The sequence below is a fragment of the Lactuca saligna genome, chromosome 4 (genome assembly GCF_052625555.1).
Source record: "Lactuca saligna cultivar CGN05327 chromosome 4, ASM5262555v1, whole genome shotgun sequence".
Classification (NCBI taxonomy): domain Eukaryota; kingdom Viridiplantae; phylum Streptophyta; class Magnoliopsida; order Asterales; family Asteraceae; genus Lactuca; species Lactuca saligna.
This window is the reverse complement of record NC_136420.1, coordinates 321467940-321473339: the sequence shown is the minus strand read 5'-3', so window position 1 is coordinate 321473339 and position 5400 is coordinate 321467940. Positions and strand designations below refer to the sequence as shown.

The following is a 5400-nucleotide window of genomic DNA, read 5'->3' as shown; positions in this document are numbered from 1 at the left end:
TGAACTTGTTTACCCAGTGATTTAGTGACCATTAAATTGTTAGAGCTAGGATTGACCACATCTTAGTTAAGTGATAAAAGTAAAAAAAAAAAATTAATTGTGCTGGAGAACATAATTGTGACCATAATTGTGTTTTCTTAGATAAATCTTACATAAACCATCTATAATGAATAACTAATTTTGTGTTTTGCTTAATTGTTGAAAATATTAGTAAATTTGGACTTGAATTGTTAATTACATATAACTTGGTAACCAACTTCATTAATCCATAAAAAATAACTAACCATGGAATAGGTGGATACGAAACTAAACGAAAGTGTTTTTAATATATTGATTACAATCGTTTTTAGTTTAGTGCTTAAGTTTTTACGAACTTGTAAAATCAGATAAAAAAAAACTGTTATAGTTGTTTTTCTTAGTTTAGCTTTTAGTAGTTATTTTATTAATTAAATATTGTTCCCTATGATCGACACATGGCTTACCTAAACTATTCGATAATTCGAGTAGGTACACTACCTAGGTGCATTCTAGATAGTTAAGTTTGTTAGGTTATCAATTTAAAACTAGATAGGTATAATTTGCATCGCATCAAGTTTTTGGCGCCATTGTCGGTGAATAGCTTATTTGATTATTAGTTTAATTGATTTTAGTTATTTGATCCTTTTTGTGGGGTACAAACCACAAAAAGTTACTTTTGTTTCATTTGAATTTTTTAGTTTTTTTTTTCTATGAGACGCAACCACGTCATTGTAATCTTCACCACGTTGTGATCTCGCTTCAGTTTGTTTTTCTTTATTTGTTTTTTGTTCCTTTTTATGCGTGTTTTTTTCTAGTTTTTTAGGAGTAAATATGGGGGACATCACAACCATGTCAATGGAAGAGTACAAGCTACATATGAGGAATGATAAAAGATGGGGTCTTGATCCACCAAAAATCCCAACTATAACAAAGTGTGAACTTCTGGGGCACATTATTAATATGTTAAGGGAACTACATTTTTATAGGAAGGAGCACGAGGACGCTTATGAGCATATAAAAGAGGTGATGGAGTTTCACATTATTTTAATACACCTAACGTGATTAAAGATGCGGTGATGGTTCGAATTTTTCCAGTCACAATGAAGGGTGAAGCAAAAGAATGGTTAAAATCACTTCCCTTTGGAGCAATCACAACATGGACTGATTTTAAGACTGAGTTCATCAACCAGTTTACTGCTCCTTCAAAAGTGGCAAAACTTAAAAGAAACATCCAAAATTTTCATCAATTAGAGGGGGATTCATTATATGAAGCTTGGGAACATTACAAGAGATTGTTGCGACATTGCCCTCAACATGACTTCAATGTGCAACAAGAAATCTTGATATTTTATGATGGAGTCAATGTGTATACTCACCAACTACTATATTCTCAAGGGCCCATGACAAAGAAGGATCCGACAACAAATGAAGCTTTAATTGAAGAATTCGCCGAGCATTCAAGGGAGTATCACAACCCAGGGGGATATCAGAAGAAAAAAGTGAATATAGATGGAGTTTCTGAAGTCTTAATGATGGTAATGACGAAACTCGACACCATGGAAAATCAGCTCGCAAAGATGGATGGATCAATTAATGTGGTACACGATAGATGTGAATCTTGTGGAGGACCTCACACTTTAAGGGATTGTGAAGTGGAATACAAGAGAGCTCAAGACACAAAAAAATATCAAAAACTAGAGGATAATCTCTACCAACTAGAACAACTCCAATCCGAGAAGATAGATATTCTCCAGTCGATGCTATTCATATTTATGGAAGCTAGCGAAAAAAGACATGATGCAACAATTAAAGATCAACAAGCATCTATTTTGAGCATCCAAAAACAAGTTAAGCAATTAACAAAACTTGTACAAGAAAAGCTATCAGATTTACTTTCAAGAAAGGTCGAGTCAATCACTATGGCTCAAGTCATGGTCGTTGATACAGAAGAAAAAGATGAATTGGTGCATATGAAGGACCTTCAATAGGATTCTAATCAGTCACTCGATGTAAAAAAGAAAGAAGAAGAAAAGTGAGCTGCCCAGTTGCCACGACATGGAGACAATAGTGCCACGTTGGGGGAAATAAAAGAAGATTATGATTTTTCTATTGTTGAGCCGTATCAACCACCTCTTCCTTTCACATGTCGTGCCAACAAAAATATGGTGAAGCAAGGAAACACAATGTTCATGTAGCATAAATAACTTGAAGAGAAATTGGAAAAAGAAGAAAAACATTTGAAACCTCCAATGATAACCCCAATGATTTTTAAGGTGTTTATTGTTACAAGGCCACCAGATCAAGTCACAAAGGAAGTTGAATAAAAAGAAGAAGAATATGATGAGCCTCACTTTGACAAGAAAAACCAAGAAAGAGACAAGAAAAATCTAGAGAAATGGTAATTGTGACAACCTGAAATTTCTATCTTGTAAAGGTCAAACTTATTTCTTCTATTGTCTTAAGTTAGTTAGATTATTGGGTTATAAGTATATAAGCCTTGTAACCAGTGTGTTATGGTTTTGAGGGAAAAGCATTTGGACCGAGAACCACAAACCTTCGCATGGCCGCAAATAAGTCTTCGGGTCGTGATTAGGCTTCGGATCGTAAACCCTCGGTTCACGGCTGCGAACTCTTCGGCCGCAAACACCTCCCCTATATATAGGTGTTTGATCGATTTTATCCTTTACTTCTTCACTACTGGTTGTGAACTCAACCATTCTCTCTCAAGTATCATCAACCAAAAACCCTCCTCTCTCCTCAAGATCATAAGAAACACATTCCTTCTTATAGTTCATATAGAGCTCTCTTGATTTCAACCTGATTCATCACCTTTTGTCAAGATCTTTGAGCCGTGAACTCAAGATCTTCAAGATTTTTGGGCCGTAATCTCAAGAACACCAAGTGTTCATGGGCCGTGAACACTCAGTTGGCCGTGAACAACTTACAGCCTTTAAACATTGCATCTAACACCCTTATTTGACTTGTTTTGTTAACGGGACTTCACTCGTGGAAATAACACCCTATATGGAACACTCTAGCAAATCACTCACATAAGGTGAGTTCATACCCCTATGATTTTATCATTTTTCAATGTTTTACGGGGGTGGGGATACAAGTAAAAACACAAGGAAACCTTGTGTTATTATTCTAATAATTTCAAAATAGTTTTAAGTTCATTTCAAGCTATCTTATTGATATAACTATTTTAAAAAGTATTTTCAAACTACTTAAATTGTTTTATTCTTTTATAAATTCTGAAATACATGTTTATATATACAAAGATATATATTTAAGATTCAACAGACTTAGGACTGATGTTTTCCACCTTATCTCCTGTTCCTTGTCTGGTCGTGGAGTACGGTTGGAACCATCTATCCGACTATCAGTTTGATCTCAATTATATATGTTTTATATATATATAATGAACATGAAACTTATTTAAATAAATCTTTACCTCTTTTTGTAAACATGTTGAGTAAAAGGTATCATTCTAAAAAGTATTTCATTTGTTATATAAATTGTTAAATTGCTAAGATTTTGCTTTCATAAAGAACATACTTGTAAACTATAATAGGTATAGTTTAAGGAACCCTAAATCTATTTTACTAAGTCATGAACATCATATTAAAATAATTATTTAAAAGCATAATTATTGTACGCTACTAGTACAAGGTAATTCATACATATTATAGCACAAAAGAACATTAGTATTCTCTTCGTGTCTAGTTATACCATGGTTCTAAAAAGCGCGCCATGGCGCGCCTCAAGGTGTGCCATGGCGTGATGCGTAGTGTAGCCATTACGAAAACGTCCTAGGCGGATTTGTGAAACATCACGCCCAAATAACGTGTCAATGCGCGCCTTATCGCGTTATGGCACGAGTTTTTTTCAAGGCGCGAGGTTTTTTGTTTTTCTTTTCTTTTGTTTTTTATTGGACCTAAAATAAATGAGTTTTTGTTAACTTTTTCTATTAGATTTTAATATAACACTTCTAAAAACTTCATATATTTGATAAAATTCAATAATTATATGATTTATATCTTTTAATGTATATAATATAGTTACACCTTGAAAAACGTCATGGCTCGCCAAAGCTTGTCATGACTTAACTTTTACTTTGCCGCCAAACTACGCTTTACGTTATTTAGAACCTTGAGTTATACAGAGTTGTGAGGTACTACTTGGTTATACCCATCAGGGTACAAACTTCTAAGTCTTATAATTTATAACCAAGGTCTCCTAGAGGGAGAGCGTGAGTTTGTGTATAGATCTATACATGACTGACAATCCTACACCTCGTTGTTAACTACAGTGGGAACGACAGGTCTACGGGTGACAAATATCATATCTTTTTTGACGTCTACATAACGTTGTGTTTAACTGGTCTAATTAGTATGGTTATATGAAACTCACAATATGTCACACCCCAAAACCTGAACGACGGAATCGTTCGGGGGTGGAGGACGTCATGTATAGTATCACAACAATGTAAAGTACTAAACAAGCAACAACATCATCCATTGCATTAATAATATAGTTGCATACTGTGACATCCCCAAAATCTCGGCCAGAAAAGACCGATTTCATTTATGCTTTTTAAAATAATTTTCAAAGTAAATCCTTTTAATTTTAAAAGAGATGCGGAATTTGTTCCCAAAAACAAAACATGATAAAATAGATATTTATCAAAACATTTCATAAAGAAATATGATTTCATTTCATAATCAAAAGTCGGGATGTCATGTTCCGATACAGATCATAAAGCATAGACGATAGCATTACAAGTCTTTCAACAAATATATACATATACAGACTTGTAAACAAAACAACTTGATGTTCGCCCATCTTAAGCTCTTGCGCCACTTCCTGTAAAATAAATCAACTGAGTGGGTCAGGCTTGGGAACCTGGTGAGCATGTAGGGTTTTCAACCCACAATAAATAATTTAATTAATTATTATCAACCAACAATAACCCAATTACCCATTCCCATTATTCTCACTTTATGTCCCTAAAATAACTAACACAAGGGACCTAGTCTAAGAATATTTCATCGGGGCGACTACACATGCTTCGGAGGTTCCTCAGCAATATAAGTCAAATAAGGCAACCATGGGGGGGATGGAATACAGCGAATGAACACCCAAGTTCATTAACACCTACAGGTTATGAGCCTGCTAGCGTTCCACTGGACTATCTAGAAAAGTCCGTGGTCGTCATCTAAATTCCGCTAGATGACTGGATCAAAACAACATCGAGGCCTCTCATCTGTTTATTACACACCAACTATCTACCCATATTCTACCCAACATATTAGTAGATAAAATATACATTTTTATACGTAGTTTCAAAACCTGTATAGCATGCTCAATCAAAACATTTTT

At 34.4% G+C, this 5400-nt stretch overlaps 1 non-coding gene across 1 annotated transcript; it reads right to left on the bottom strand.

The window, feature by feature from the left end:
• Positions 1–1232: 1232 nt before the first annotated feature.
• LOC145044560 (small nucleolar RNA R71) lies at positions 1233–1339 on the bottom strand. Its single transcript, XR_013681510.1, has one exon. It is a non-coding gene; the product is annotated as a small nucleolar RNA R71 (small nucleolar RNA).
• Between the last annotated feature and the right edge of the window lie 4061 nt (positions 1340–5400).